Genomic DNA, 16,850 nt, shown 5'->3' on the forward strand with positions numbered 1-16,850 from the left:
GAGATCTCGTTTGCAGGCCACAAATCCATTTCAGTGCTGGGAGACCCGGACTGGGACTTTTACATCAGGTCATAGTGTAACATGATCTGAGGTGTGAGGAGACACATTCCTGGCAGAGAGGGGGTTGGTGGGCTGCCTGCAGATTTTACAACTTATGTCATGCCTTCCTCTGCTAGAGGCACCCTCATCTCCCCTCCCTCCATTCCTCACCCCTCCATCCCTCCCCACCCCGTCATCATCAGAAACTGTGAAAATGGTGGCCTCTGGCCTGGGCTCAAGTTTTTGTTTTAAGAGGAGGGATAGTCACTACAGTTTCACCAACAGCTGTCAATGTAACTGATAGGCTGAGATGTAGTGCAACTCTTTCTAACATACCCTTTAGCTTCTTTCAGAGCAGGCACTATGTGATGTTTGCCATAAAATGTGTGCAATAGGCACCCCCTTCATGGAGCACAATAAACTCCCTGAAAGTCATCTTGTCCCATTCCAAGCTGATGAAGACCCATCAACAGAAGGAGTAGAAGCATCAGAGGCTGTTGTCCTTTCGTGGGTTCAGTGAGACTGTTTCTGGAGCTGTCTGGGCCCAGTGAATCTGTATTTCTGGATCTGCCTGGGCCCAGTGAGGCTGTGTTTCTGGAACTGCCTGGGCCCACTGACGCCGTGCTGCTGGATTCTGCTGCCTTGTCTGGGATATCTTTAATTTTCACTACTAAGAGGTGGGTGTTGTTGTTTATACAATGGTGGCTCTAACATTCTTGTCACCCACAGCAGGGACCAACCATTCCAACACTCGGAAACCGTTGCTGCTGCATTGACCCCAGTTCTTACATCATCACCCTGCAAACTCTTTGTTCAGATCCTGGAGATGAAATGTCATGTCCACCTGGTTATGCCTACATGAAGGCAATGGCTAGTGTCATTGATCTAGAATCCATTGTCCATTGGACATTTGCTGCTAATCCTCCGAACCCTTCCTATTCATATATCCAAACAGATGCCTTTTAAATGTTGCAATTGTACTAGGTTTCACCACTTCATTTGGCAGCTCATTCAATACACGTACTACCCTCTGCCTGGAAAGGTTGCCCCTTGGGTTTCTTTAATATCTTTCCCCTCTCACCCCAAACCTATGCCCTCTAGTTGTGGACTCTCCGACCCCAGGGAAATAACTTTCTCTATGTTTCCTATCCATGCCCCTCATGGTTTTATAAACTTCATTATGGTCAACCCTCAGCCTCCAACGCTCCAGGGAAAACAGCCGTAGCCTATTCAACCTCTCCCTATAGCTCAATCCTACAAACCTGGCAACATCCTTGTAAATCTTTTCTGTACCCTTTCAAGTTTCACAACATCCTTCCGATAGGAAGGAGACCAGAATTGCATGCAAAATTCCAAAAGTTGCCGAACCAATGTGCTGTTTAGCCACGACATGACCTCCCAACTCCTGTACTCAATACACTGACCATTAAAGATAACCATACCAAACGCCTTCTTCACTGTCCCATCTACCTGAGACTCTACTTTCAAGGCACTTTGAACCTGCACTCCAAGGACTCTTTGTTCAGCAACACTCCCCAGGACCTTACCATGAGGTGTATAAGTCCTGTTAACATTTGCTTTCCCAAAAATGCAGCACCTCACATTCATCTAAATTAAACTTGTCCTTCCTCAGCCCATTGGCACATCTGATCAAGATTCCAGTTATAATCTGAGGTAACCTTCTGTGCTGTAGACTGCATCTCCAATTTTGGTTTCATCTGCAAACTTACTAACTGTACCTCCTATGTTCACATCCAAATCATTCACATAAATGCCAAAAAGCAGTGGACCCAGCACCGACTCTTGTGGCACTCCACTGGGCACAGGCCTCCAGTCTGAAAAACAACCTTCCAGCACCACTTCATTTGGCAGCTCATTCAATACACGTACTACCCTCTGCCTGGAAAAGGTTGCCCCTTGGGTTTCTTTAATATCTTTCCCCTCTTACCCCAAACCTGTGCCCTCTAGTTCTGGACTCTCCGACCCCAGGGAAATAACTTTCTCTCTGTTTCCTATCCATGCCCCTCATGGTTTTATAAACTTCATTATGGTTACCCCTCTGTCTTCTAACTTTGAGCCAGTTCGGGACCCAAATGGATAGTTCTTCCTGTACTAGCCATGATATTTAATTGTGCTAAGCAGTCTCCCATGGAGAACCTTGTCAATGCCTTATTGAAGGAGGAGAAAGTGAGGACTGTAGATGCTGGAGATCAGAGCTGAAAAATGTGTTGCTGAAAAAGCGCAGCAAGTCAGGCAGCCTCCAAGGAGCAGGATAATCGACATTTCAGGCATAAGCCCTTCTTCAGGAATGCCTTATTGAAGTCCATATAGATCACATCTACTGCTCTGCACTCATCAATTTTCTTTATTACTTCTTCAAAAAACTCTATCAAGTTTGTGAGACGTGATTTCCCACGTACAAAGCAATGTTGAATATCCCTTACCAGTCCTTGCATTTCCAAATGCATATACATCCTGTCCCTCAGGATTCCCTCCAACAACTGGCCCAGCACTGACCTCAGGCTCACCGGACTCTCGTTCCCTATCTTGATCTTACCACCTTTCCTTAAATAGTGACACCACAGACATTTGGGCATTACCTATTTCCAAAGTATTTCAAGATCGCGATAATGTGACAGGGTACAGTTTATCCCAGTTTACTGAAAATTCAACACGAAGTGGTAAAGTAAATTGTGAAAAAAACACAAAGTGGTTGCATTGGATAATAGATAAATTAAGGATGGTGTGAGGAATGCAGATGCTAGGGATCAGAGTCAAAGGTTGTGGCGCTGGAAAAACAATGCAGGTCAGGCAGCATCCGAGGAGCAGGAGAGTCTACGTTTCGAGAATAAGCTCTTCATCAATTGAGATAGTTGACAAGAATATTACAGTGGGAACATGCATTCATCAAACTTGTATATCTCCTTGGAAACAACTCGAGCAGATTTATATATTTCCTTAAATATGGAGAGTAAAACTGCAACGTTCACAGCCTCTTATAATGCAGGACAATATTTCATAAGTCTTCTTAATTACTTTCTGTGCTTCATATTAAATATTTGTGACTCATGCTGTGGCAGCCAGATATTGCTGCACTAATTAAATCACACACGTTGCCAAGTTGAATAAATTCATATTTTAGTTGAAAGTGTGTTGATGGAAAAGCGCAGCAGGTTAGGCAGCATCCAAGGAGCAGGAGAATCGACGTTTCAGCCGTGAGCCTGAAACATCGATTCTCCTGCTCCATGGGTGCTGCCTGATCTGCTCAGCTTTTCCAGAAACACATTTTAAGCTCTGAGCTCCAGCTTCTGTAGTCCTCATGTCCTCAAAATTCATATTTTACTCCAATTATTAGAATGTCTGGCTGCCCTGCTGTAGGAAGGATGTTGTTAAACTGGAAAGGGTGCAGAAAAGGTTTACTAAAATGTTACCAGGGCTGGAAGAATTCAGGTGTAAAGACTGGCATGACTGGGACTCTGTAGAGTAGGAAAATGAAGGGTGACCTTTGAGAGATTTAGAAAATCATGACAGGCAGAGATAAGGTAAATAACCAAGATCTTTTTCCTGTGGAATGGGTGTCCAAGGTTCAAGGACATCGGTTTAAGGGGACCTGTGGGGCAACATTTTCAGACAGAGAGTGGTGCATGTATGAAACGAACTACCATAGGAAGTGATAGAGGCAAATAAAATTAGAGCATTTAAAAGACATCTGGACAGGTACATTAATGCAAAATGTTTAATGAGACATGAACCAAATGCAGGCAAACGGGAATATTTCAGTCTGAGAGGTCTCTCTGCATAGTCAAGATGAACCGAAGAGTCTGTTTTCGCATTGCATGACTCAATGACACTTAACACATTTATATCAGCCTGAATTCTTATTTTGCCATTTTTCAAATTTACCTTTGCACATATCAATGCGTCATCTGCAAATTTAGCAATGAAGCCATTGATTCACATATCTGATGCTGTGATATTGATTGTAAATATTAGAAAGGCCAGCACAGACCCTGGTTGATCCCACTGACTACAACATGCCAATCTGAATAACGCCCATTTATGCAGACTGTTTGCTGCCAGCATGCCAATCCTCTTCTCATCATAATATCCTTCCCCTTGGAACATGAGTTCCCACTCTGAGCAACATTTTATTTGAAATTTTGTTAAATACCAATATAGAAATACAAAAGTGTGTTACACTTTATTCACAACAATCACACGACACCAGGATATAGTCCAACAGGTTGATTTGAAATCACAAGCTTTCAAAGCAATGCTCCTTTGTCAGGTGCAGTGAGAGAGAGCACACCCACACGGAGTTATATCAAAAGATCATTTATTTAGTGTAAGTGCAGACGTATTCTATTTTGTTCCAAAAACACAATTTGTAGTCAGTCAGTGTGGCATTTTATAAATTCCTGCTTTCGAAAGAAGACTAGACGGATTTAAAACTCAGAGACAGATTCTGAATGAAGGCTGCAATTCAGTGTCTGAACTGAGACGTCATGTTTTGTATCTCTGCCTGATTGTAATTTGGAAAGTTAGGCAAAAACTGATAAAACCTTTATTTATCTCAGGGCAATGAAGTTAAACAGGTTCTGAATTTGCATCCTAATCAATCGAAACTTGCAACCCCTTTCTAATAGAGTTTCCAACAGCCATTTTAGGTTGACACCCACCCCCAAACTCCAGGTATTTTCCCCTACAATCAGAAAAGGTGCGAAATCTGCCAGCACACCACCCCCTCACCTCCGTCCTGGGCCCCTAACAGTCCACCAGGTGAGACAAAGGTTCACCTGCCTCTCTTCCAAACTAGTTTACTGCATCTCGTGCTCCCAATGTGGTCTTCTCTCCATTGGGGAGACTGAACATAAACTTAAGGAATGGTTCTCCGAGCATCGCAGCTGTGCACGCAGGGGCCAAACAGATCTCCCAGTCACCGCCCATTTTAAATCCCCTCCCCACTGCCTTTCCAAAATGAGCATTGTTGGACTTCTCCATTGCCGCAACAAATCACAATGCAAATTGGAGGAACAACACCTCATCTACAGCCCGGAAGACTCAACACTGAGTTCCCCGATTTCAAATAACCTCCCTTTCCTTCCGCCATCTCCCTTCCCAGCCTCTCCCCCTCCCTTCCACTGCTCCCTGCCTCCAAACGGATTCATTCCTCCCATTGAACAAGCAGGTTATACCCTCTGCCTGTCTACAACTGTCTGCACCTCACCACCCTGCGCCCTCCACTCCCTTTATCTGCAGTTTCCACCACAATCACCCCCCAGTCCTAAAGAAGGGCTACACCTGAAATATCGACTTCTGCACCTCCTAATGCTGCCTGGCTTGCTGTGTTCTCCAGCCTCCTACCTATCTACTTTGGATTCCAGTATCTGCAGATTTTTTTGTTTCTAACATCTTCGCTAATTGCAAGCTTCCTATGTTTCTCAAATTTCATAGATTGGCCAATACAACCTAAAATTTCCCGTCCTATAACAATATTCCCATAATGCTAATTAAATCACATTTATTCATTTAAATGCGTGCGGTCAATGTGGTTGCTTTTTTAAGAATGCTACTTGCATTAAAATGCCAATCCTTTAGATGTGCTTTTATGTTATTTATGCCACATCTAGTCATGGACCATAGAACCATAATATATTGGTGCAGAACTAGGCTATTTCGCCCAGCGAGTCTACACCATCATTCGATCATTCTGCCTCAATCACATTCTCATTTAATCATCCCATAATTCTTCATCCCCTCACTAATCAAGAAGCTATCAATGTCACTCTTAATGATACTCAATGACCAGGCCTCCACAACCTTTTCTGGCAATGAATTCCACAGAATCACTACCGTCTTGACTGAAGAAATAACCACCAGCTCTGTTTTAAGTGATGTTCCCTTACTCTGCTGCTTTGCCCTTGGTCCTAGTCACTGCTACCTGTGGGAACATCTTCTCGCTGCACTTTGTCCAGTCATATCAATGCTTTATAAGTTTCAACAAGATTCTCCACATCATTATAATCTCCAACAAGCAGAGAGTCCTTATCTGCTCCTTATATGACACGTCCTCCTTTCCTGTGATCAGTCTTAATGAGCCCCCACTGGATCCCACTCCAATTCCACCACATGTTTTTTGAGATGTGGGTCCAAAGGCTGCTCACAATATTCCAAGTGCAGTTTGACCAGAGTCCTATACAGCCTCAACAATGCATCTCTGTTCGTGCATTCTAGATTAGGAGGAAGTAAGGACTGCAGGTGCTGGAGTTCAGAGTCAAAATGTGTGGTGCTGGAAAAGCACAGCCAGTCAGGCAGCATCTCAGGAGCAGGAGAGTCAACGTTTTGAGCATAATCTCTTCATCGTAGAACAGAGAACATGGAACATTACAGCGCAGTACAGGCCCTTCGGCCCTCGATGTTGCGCCGCCCTGTCATACTAATCTGAAGCCCATCTAACCTACACTATTCCATGAACGTCCATATGCCTGTCCAATGACGACTTAAACGCACTAAAACTTGGCGAATCTACTACCGGTGCAGGCAAAGCATTCCATACCCTTACTACTCTCTGAATAAAGAAACTACCTCTGACATTTGTCTTTTCCCTATCTCCCCTCACTTTACCTTTGTGCCCCCTCGTGGTTGCCGTCCCCATAATTGGAAAAAGGCTCTCCCTGTCCTCCCTAACCAGCCCTCTGATTATCTTGTATGTCTCTATTAAGTCACCTCTCAAAATTCTTCTCTCTAACAAGAACAGCCTCAAGGCCCTCAGATTTCCTCGTATGACTTTCCTTCCATACCAGGCAACATCCCAGTAAATCTCTTCTGCACCATGTCCAAAGCTTCCACAGCCTTTGTATAATGCGGTGACCAGAACTGTACACAATACTTCAAGTGTCGCTGTACCAGAGCTTTGTACAGCTGCAGCCTAACCTTCTGGTTTCGGAACTCAATCCCTCTATTAATAAAGGCCAAAACACTGCATGCCATCTTATCAATCCTGTCAATCTGGGTGGGAACTTTCAGGGATCTGTGTACATGGACACCGAGATCTCTCTGCTCATCTGCACTCCCAAGAACCTGACCATTAGCCCAGTATTTTGCATTCCAATTACTCTGCCCAAAGTGTATCACCTCACATTGGACCACATTAAACTCTATTTGTTACCTCGCAGCCGTGCTCTGTATCTTATCAATCTCTCTTCTCAACCTACTACATACTTCGTCAGTATCCACAACTCCATCGAACTTAGTGTCATCCGCAAATTTACTAACCCACCCTTCTAAGCCCTCATCAAGGGCATTTATCAAAATGACGAACAACAGTGAACCGAACACCGACCCTTGTGGTACGCCCCGAGTAGCTGGACTCCAAGATGAAGATGTTCCATCAGCTACAGCCCTCTGTTTGCTTTCAGCAAGCCAATTACTGATCAAAACTGCTACGTCTTCCACAATCCCATTCCTCCACATTTTCTATAATAGCCTATTGTGTGAATCCTTATCGAACACGTTGCTGAAATTCATGTACACCACATCAAGCGGTTTACGCTCATCTACCTGTTGGGTCACTTTGTCAAAAAAAGTCAATAAGATTCGTTAGGCACGACTTACCCTTCACAAAACCGTGCTGGCTGTCCCTGATCAGGTTATTATTTTCTAGATGGTTATAAATCCTATCTCTTATAACCTTTTCCGACACTTACCAACAACTGAAATGAAACTCACTGGTCTGTAATTGCCAGGGTTGTCTCTACTACCCTTTTTGAAGAAGGGAGCCATATTTGCTATCCTTCAGTCCTCAGGCAATGATGATTTGAACTTGTAGACAATGATGATTTGAACATCAATTCCAAAGGCTTGGCAATATCCTCCCTTGCTTCCCAGATGATCCTAGGATAGATCCCATCCGGCCCAGGGGATTTGTCTATTTTCACACTCTGCAATATTTCTAATACCTCTTCCTTGTGAACCTCAATCTCTTCTAGTCTAGATGCAAGTAAATCTGTATCTTCCTCGCCAGTGTTTTCATTTTCTATAGTGAGCACTGTCAAACAATATTTATTTATTATAATATTTATTATCAGTAATGAGGGGATGGCACGAGGGAGATAAATGGAAGGGATGTGGGGTTGAGGGTAAGGTAGCTGGGAATATGATAGGTAGATGGGAGTGGAGGATGATGGCGATAGGTCGAAGAGGAGGGTGAAGCAGATAGTGGGAAGGAAGATGGACAGATAGGGCAGTTCAAGAGGGCAGTGCTGATTTGGAAACATGGATATGGGATAAGGTAGCGAGAGGGGAAATGAAGAAACTGGTGAAATTTACATTGATCCTGTGTGATTAGAGTGTCTCAAGGTGGAAGATGAGGCGTTCTTCCTTCAGAGGTCAGGTGGCTAGTATTTGGTGGTAGAGGAGGCCCAGGATTTGTGTATCCTTGGTGGATTGGGAGGGGGAGTTAAAATTTTCAGCAACAGCATGGTGGGGTTGTTTTGTGCATGTGTCCCAGAGGTGCTCTCTGAAACCTCCCTCAAGTTAGTGTCCTGTGTCCCCAATGTGGAGCAGACCACACCATGAGCAGAGGACACAGTAGATGATATGTGTGGAATTACAGGTAAATCTCTGTTGAATGTGAAATGATCCTATGCTATCATTGCACTTGACCAAATGAACTTGCATATTCATGAGAATCCAGAACGAGAGCTCATAAGTCCCTCTGTGCTATGGATTACTGAAGCCTTTCCCCATTGAGAAAATAGTCAATGTCTCTATTATTCCCATCTGACTGTATAATCTCATATGTTCCCATGTTGTATGCTATCTGCACTTCTTTGTCCACTCGCCTGTGCAAGTTCTTCCTGACTGTTGATACATTCTAAGGATTTTTGTTTTTGTCTGTCTCCTTAATTTTCTGGTATCAACTGTATCGTTTGATTTTCATGCACAGACATCTGATATTCTTACAGAAGCAACAATGTAGTTATTGTGGAGAAAGTGCAATAACTTCATTATAATGACTCCTGGCATCAAATGACAATCCAACATAGTGAACGTGAGCAAAGAGGCCCATTTTGCTGCAAGTTAGAAAAAACATCTCCTGGTCTAATTGAAACATAATATGTTTAAAATACTTAGAACATAGAACATAGAACATAGAACAATACAGCACAGAACAGGCCCTTCGGCCCACGATGTTGTGCCGAACTTCTATCCTAGATTAAGCACCCATCCATGTACCTATCCAAATGCCGCTTAAAGGTCGCCAATGAATCTGACTCTACCACTCCCTCGGGCAGCGCATTCCATGCCCCCACCACTCTCTGGGTAAAGAACCCACCCCTGACATCTCCCCTATACCTTCCACCCTTCACCTTAAATTTATGTCCCCTTGTAACACTCTGTTGTACCCGGGGAAAAAGTTTCTGACTGTCTACTCTATCTATTCCGCTGATCATCTTATAAACCTCTATCAAGTCACCCCTCATCCTTCACCGTTCCAACGAGAAAAGGCCGAGAACTCTCAACCTATCCTCGTACGACCTACTCTCCATTCCAGGCAACATCCTGGTAAATCTTCTCTGCACCCTCTCCAAAGCTTCCACATCTTTCCTAAAGTGAGGCGACCAGAACTGCACACAGTACTCCAAATGTGGCCTAACCAAAGTCCTGTACAGCTGCAACATCACCTCACGACTCTTGAATTCAATCCCTCTGCTAATGAACGATAATACTCCATAGGCCTTCTTACAAACTCTATTCACCTGAGTGGCAACCTTCAAAGATCTATGTACATAGACCCCAAGATCCCTCTGTTCCTCCACCTGACCAAGAACCCTACCATTAACCCTGTATTCCGCATTCTTATTTGTTCTTCCAAAATGGACAACCTCACACTTGGCAGGGTTGAACTCCATCTGCCACTCCTCAGCCCAGCTCTGCATCCTATCTAAGTCCCTCTGCAGCCGACAACAGCCCTCCTCACTGTCCACAACTCCACCTATCTTTGTATCATCTGCAAATTTACTGACCCACCCTTCGACTCCCTCCTCTAAGTCATTAATAAAAATTACAAACAGCAGAGGACCCAGAACTGATCCCTGCGGAACTCCACTTGTAACTGGACTCCATGCTGAATATTTACCATCTACCACCACTCTCTGACTTCTACTGGTTAGCCAGTTTTCTATCCAATTGGCCAAATTTCCCTCTATCCCATGCCTCCTGACTTTCCGCATAAGCCTACCATGGGGAACCTTATCAAATGCCTTACTAAAATCCATGTACACTACATCCACTGCTCTACCCTCATCCACATGCTTGGTCAGCTCCTCGAAGAATTCAATAAGACTTGTAAGGCAAGACCTACCCTTCACAAATCCGTGCTGGCTGTCCCTAATCAAGCAGTGTCTTTCCAGATACTCGTAAATCCTATCCCTCAGTACCCTTTCCATTACTTTGCCTGCCACAGAAGTAAGACTAACTGGCCTGTAATTCCCGGGGTTATCCCTATTCCCTTTTTTGAACAGGGGCACAACATTCGCTACTCTCCAGTCCCCTGGTACCACCCCAGTTGCCAGTGAAGACGAGAAGATCATTGCCAACGGTACTGCAATTTCCTCTCTTGCTTCCCACATAATCCTAGGATATATCCCGTCAGGCCCGGGGGACTTGTCTATCCTCAAGTTGTTCAAAATGTCCAACACATCTTCCTTCCTAACAGGTATCTCTTCTAGCTTATCAGTCCGTTTCACACTCTCCTCTTCAACAATACGGTCCCTCTCGTTCGTAAATACTGAAGAGAAGTACTTGTTCAAGACCTCTCCTATCTCTTCCGACTCAATACACAGTCTCCCACCACCGTCCTTGATCGGACCTACCCTCGTTCTCGTCATTCTCAGGTTTCTCACATATGCATAGAATGCCTTGGGGTTATCCTTGATCCTATCCGCCAGGGATTTTTCATGCCCTCTCTTAGCTCTCCTAATCCCTTTCTTCAGGTCCCTTCTGGCTATCCTGTATCCCTCCACTGCTCTGTCTGAACCTTGTTTCCTCAACCTTATGTAAGCCTCCTTCTTCCTCTTTACTAGACATTCAACCTCCCTCGTCAACCAAGGCTCCCTCACACGACCATTTCTTTCCTGCCTGATCGGTACATACATATCAAGGACACGTCGTATCTGCTCCTTGAAAAAGTCCCACATTTCCACCACATCCTTCCCTAACAGCCTATGCTCCCAACGTATGCTCCTCAAATCCTGTCTTACAGCATCGTAATTTCCCTTCCCCAATCGTAAAATTTACCTTGTTGTGCGCACCTATCTCTCTCCATAACCAAGGTGAAAGTCACAGAATTGTGGTCGCCATCACCAAAACTTGAATAGTAGATGATAATTGAAGATTTCTATTAGCTGTGGGATATAAGTTTACCACTCAGACTAAATAGTAAGTTCAGACCGAGATCAAAAGAAATATACTTCACTCAATGTCCGGTATATACTTGGATTTCTCTCCTCAGCTCTTTTGGTAAATGCTACCATTGTGAACAGGCAAAAAAAATGATAAATACATTTTTGCAATTAGAAATGTTGCGTTATATGTATTCTGGAAAAGTCAATTGGGTGGAATGTTCTTGATATAAGCTTTTTAATGATATAGTTGTGTTCCTGTACAAATTTTGTTTTAAAGCTAATGTTGAGCAGTTTTTTTTCCACATGATGAGAATGATTTAAAGAAAGGTGTGGAAATGATACTTTGATTTCTGAGTGAGATGAGAACAATAGTCCAGAACTATATTTTTATTATTTGTAAGTCTCTCAATAAATTGTGAAGAAGCTCTTTACACAGCAAATCTTTAGTGAATAGAATTTTCATTCACAAGGCTTTTTAGGTGTGATGAACATAGAGAAACTAACAGCGAAGTGTGATACATGTATGATGTACAAATGGACAGAAGGATAGATTGGTGGATTCAGATTGATCAGTGTTGAGTGGAAATGCAGTGGAGCTGAAAGGTTCGGAGACAGCAGTTGAGCCGAGTTGTCTGATCCTTCTGTGTGGAAGACTCAATACAAGGCTGCTAATTCCTCGGGTAGATTCAGATAGATGATTTAGTTCTCTAACATTATCAACTACTAACTGACTTCAAAATGAACATCCGTTGTCTTTGATACCTTTCTTAACTGATGGTAATTAATAAGCAGATTCCTTTATTTTACAGACCTTGTTTTTCTAAAGAGTACAGAAACACAAAAGTGAACGTATTGCTGCATTTGCAAAATTGATTCTTTACCTCATTTCTGATAAATAAACAGTGTGGTTTATAATAAACCCAATTCAATCAGGTAGACATACTATCTGTTCATGAAGATGGCCAGACCCAGAGAAAATTGGACAATTTGTTACGCAATCCTGGATTCACTGTTTGGTTTGCGTATCTTCATGTTTGCTGTCTTTTTCCTTGTTGCTGCTTTTTGGTAAATCAGTAATATACAGATACACATAAATCAGATCAGCATCAGTCCATTGTTTAATCTGAAAAAGCAATAAGGAAACGTCAAGAGCAGCTCCTCGTCAAATTAATTATTGTAGCTATTCAATGTACATCAATGGGAATTGACCCTTATGTTGGAGCGGTCCCAGTTAGAAAACATGTTTGTGTTTTATAGTTGCACCTATGCATACAAAGGTTTTTCTTCATTAGGTCCATTCTTTCTACTTCTCTTGTAGTGTCTGACGTTTAGTGCAGTATAAGATAAAAGCCCCACATCTCCTTCTTGTATCCTCTGAGAACGAATATTATAGAAACACCATCTGAGTCTTCAGTTGTAAAATACAATGCAGAACCAAACATTGCAAATAATACATAGTAGGATATCAAATTACTAAAGGAAAACACAGCATTGCCCATGGGGAGATAGTGCTATTGTTAATTGCACTTCCATATTTAGCCCGTAACATTTTAGACAATCGTATTGCCAGTTTAAGCGACATCGCAGATCAATTTCCAATCAATAAAGGAACACAGTCATCTTTACCAGCAATAGAACAGGGCCTTTAATAAAATGCCTTTCTTCACCACACTTGCACCATCTCACATACCTGGAATTGATAAACTAGCAAAACTATCTCATTGTTACATGTGGTTTCTGGCATGTTTTAACATAATCAATGCTTAAGTTGACAAACATCAACTCTTCGAAAAATTAGATGTACACACACGTAAGTATGAAGAAAATTACATTCACAATCAGCAGACTTTCCTTAGAATAGCACATCACATATTTTCAAATGAAAGTTTATGGTCATTTTAACTCTCTTGTGTCTTGAGAGTTACGATGAGGACATGACCTCTGCCCTCCACTATGATTATAACCATGATAACTGCACAGACACCTTTTCGTATTTTGTTTTCCTTGCTGTTCACACTGCAGGCACTATTTAGTTTCCATTTCACATATCTCAGTTAGAGGTGTTACAACTTTCCTGCACCTTTACAACCATTCACACGGCTTTTGCCTTTTGCTTTTTACACCATCACTACCTTTTCCATTGTTTTCTCTGCCATCTGTCAACAGCAAAAGTGAAGAGGTGGTGCTGATGTTGGACTGGGGTGGACAATGTCACAAATCACACAACACCAGGTTATAATCCAATTTGGACATCCACATAAACCTGTTGGACCATAACCTGGTGTTATGTGATTTTAACAGCCAAAGTGTCCATTTTACAGCCCTTTTCATTTCTCAACAAGTTTCGTATCAAATGAAAGTTAACTCTAATTCCCACTCCACAGACACTGCAAAACCATTCATTTTCTTGAGCATGTCAGCTTTTCTTACATTCCTTTACAGCCTGTTATTTCTTCTCCATAGCTTTCTTTCCTAAATGACCTCCAAGCCTACTGCTCAATTGCAGTTATATTTATTAGTGAAGTTCTGTGTTCCTTTCTCTTGAATTGCTGGCTCCATTTCAAGTTTAAAGTTCAATTACCAATACTCATTCTGTTTGCTGTCAACTCTACCCTTGGAAGAGAACAGCAAGCTACTGTCTCAGTGCAGTAAACCAAAGCTGCATCACACTCACTTCAGCAATTTCTCAACCAGATACCACAATTTATCCCCACATCAAAACTCATGACCTAAAACTGAAACGTCCACTTCAGATTGTACTGTCATTAATGTAATTTTCAAACCATTTGTCAAAACAGGACAAAGGAGAATAACCATTTCTGTGAGTATTCATTCACAATTAACTTGTCTAAGACTAATCTTGTGGCATTAAACCATAAATTAAGCGGTCAGTTTGCACAATTCATCATAACACAGAATGATTGTGGCTGAATTTGAATAATGGCACCAACCACTGAGTGTACAGCTACTGTACAAGTTCATTGTGAGCAACAGAATTGCTGCACAATGATTCAATATCTTAGACCTGATGCTTTAACTGTTTCTCTGCATAGATTTTACCTGTTCTGCTGAATATCTGTTATGCTTTGTGCGAGCATATGCCACTTTGCACAGTTGAATAACTATCCAGTGACACAATGTAAACATCAACCGTTTGCAGAAGCTGCAGGGTTGAAATGAGTGATCATTAGCCATGTGTTTCGGGCAAAGGCAACATTGGGAACCCATGGACTTGGTGGGAGATGCTGTGATGTTGCAGCAGTTAAGGAAACAATGATGTATATGTGTTGTACACTGTCAAAACTTTCAACTTGGCAAACATAAAAGCGATCATGCAACAAACCTGTTTTTCAAACCGGTTGTTATCTCTGGTGTTTACTGGAGGTATCATGGTGCCTGTTAGAAAACAACATTTTCATCAATGATCAATTTCATCTTAAACATAATTTGGCTTCACGTCAGTCAAAAGTTATGCTATAATAAAGCAACATGGCCATTCTCATCATTAGTGACAAAGTTGCATTCACTTCTTTTGTTGCATGAGAAAAAGTCTATGTTCTATGTCAGAATTAGCTGATTCTAATTTACTCGGTTCGGATCATTGCCTTGCATTATCATAAGAAGGAAATGGGGTTCACCCTTATTTTCAGGTCTAGAGAAATTAGCGTAAGGAGTAGATTAGATTTTAGGTCCTTAAATCATTCAAACACTGGGTTTCAGGAGGATGACGCTCGCAACACAGTAGCGAATGAAAATTTACACCGCAGACATGACCAGTTAATTTTCCTGACACTGTAGCACTGAGCTATGACTGAATATCGAAATGCAATTCCAAAGATACATTGCGTCAAGTCTAATTTGCAATAAATCACAACAGTTACTAGCATTAAAAGTAATAATCCTGCAGCAACACATCCAAACACCTATTCCTTTGGAAACGCACTGGCAGTGTCCGCTGAAATGACAGATTAAGTCTAATGTTAGCATCTTAAAAAGCAGAGATTGCAGTGATTAATTACTTTCAGTTAAGATGTAGCACGTATGTTAAAGCAGCCATCTGTGAGGGACTTACTCAGAAAACCCATCTTTCCTCCCAATTTGTAACAATATTGTGGTGGCATTAAGAATGTATAGTCCAATAAGAAATTAGGAATACTCCGATGATCTGTTTGCATTCATTTTATTCTATTAATTGACATATTTTAATCATGCAGTTTATTCTTATTTCAGTTGCTCATGGGTTGATGCTGTCACTAGACAAACAGCATTTGCTGCATATCCTTAGTATCTCTTTGAAGCAGATAGGAGTCAACCACATGCTGTTTGCCTCTCGTAAATTTAAGCCAGACCGAAGAAGGATGATTGATTTCCTTCACTCAAGTCCATTTGAGAAGCATCTTCATTTTATGACAATCAGTAGGTTTTTTTGCAGAGTAATCATTAATGAGTACAGACATTCAAAATTATATGTTTTAAATATGTTTTTAATTAAATTCTGAAAATTATTACAGTGGGAGCTGAACCCTTTCTGATTGCAACTATGGCATTATCTACCCTGTCTTTTTCCTTTTGTTCAAGACATTTAAGTGAATGTATCATTACCAGCTGACACTATTTGCTCCCCATCACTTGTACATCTGTGCAGAAAGGTAAACTGATGAGATAAAAATGTTTGCTCAGTGTGGAAATTAAACTGTATGGAGCTTAATCAAAGGCTGTGAGAAAAGTATTCTAATGATTGGCATCAAGTATATCTCAAAGGACACAATGCCACTGTGTGGATAAACTGGATTTCAATTCTGTTTCTCATCTTTTGGATCACAGCCAAATAATATGCCAGATAATAGGTTTCAGTCCAGCGACTTCAGGCCAGTCAGTGTATTTCAGAACGAAAATCGTTAAATAATTTAACACATGGGACACTTCCAAAGATTGGCGATAAATGCTGGTGAATAAAACTAAGCATTGATTATTAATAGCAGCTCAGATTTTATTAACTTAATTGAACTCTTTTAAAAATTATGTGAGGGGCTTGATGAAGGTACTTATTTATCTCAATATGCAGATTCAAAAAGTCTTTTACACGATATCACTTGTTTGGAAATATCATGCATATAAGCCCCTGTGATTAAAAGGAGAGTGGTAAAATGGACAAGCAACTTCCAAAATGATTTTAGATTGAGCGTCATGATTGGTGATTTCAATTTCAATTCTGTAACAATGTATCTAGTGGTGTTCACCAGCGATAGATGTAAAAAGCATACAATATGTTTTGATGAGTTTTGTAACTCAGTCATACAGGCCGTAACTTCCAAAAGTGAAGTTAACCAGCCCCCGACAGCTGCTCTAAAATACAATGCTTGTAACAATCCCACATACAAGGAACAGATTTCAAAGAAATTA

This window comes from Chiloscyllium punctatum, chromosome 26 (genome assembly GCF_047496795.1).
Source record: "Chiloscyllium punctatum isolate Juve2018m chromosome 26, sChiPun1.3, whole genome shotgun sequence".
Classification (NCBI taxonomy): domain Eukaryota; kingdom Metazoa; phylum Chordata; class Chondrichthyes; order Orectolobiformes; family Hemiscylliidae; genus Chiloscyllium; species Chiloscyllium punctatum.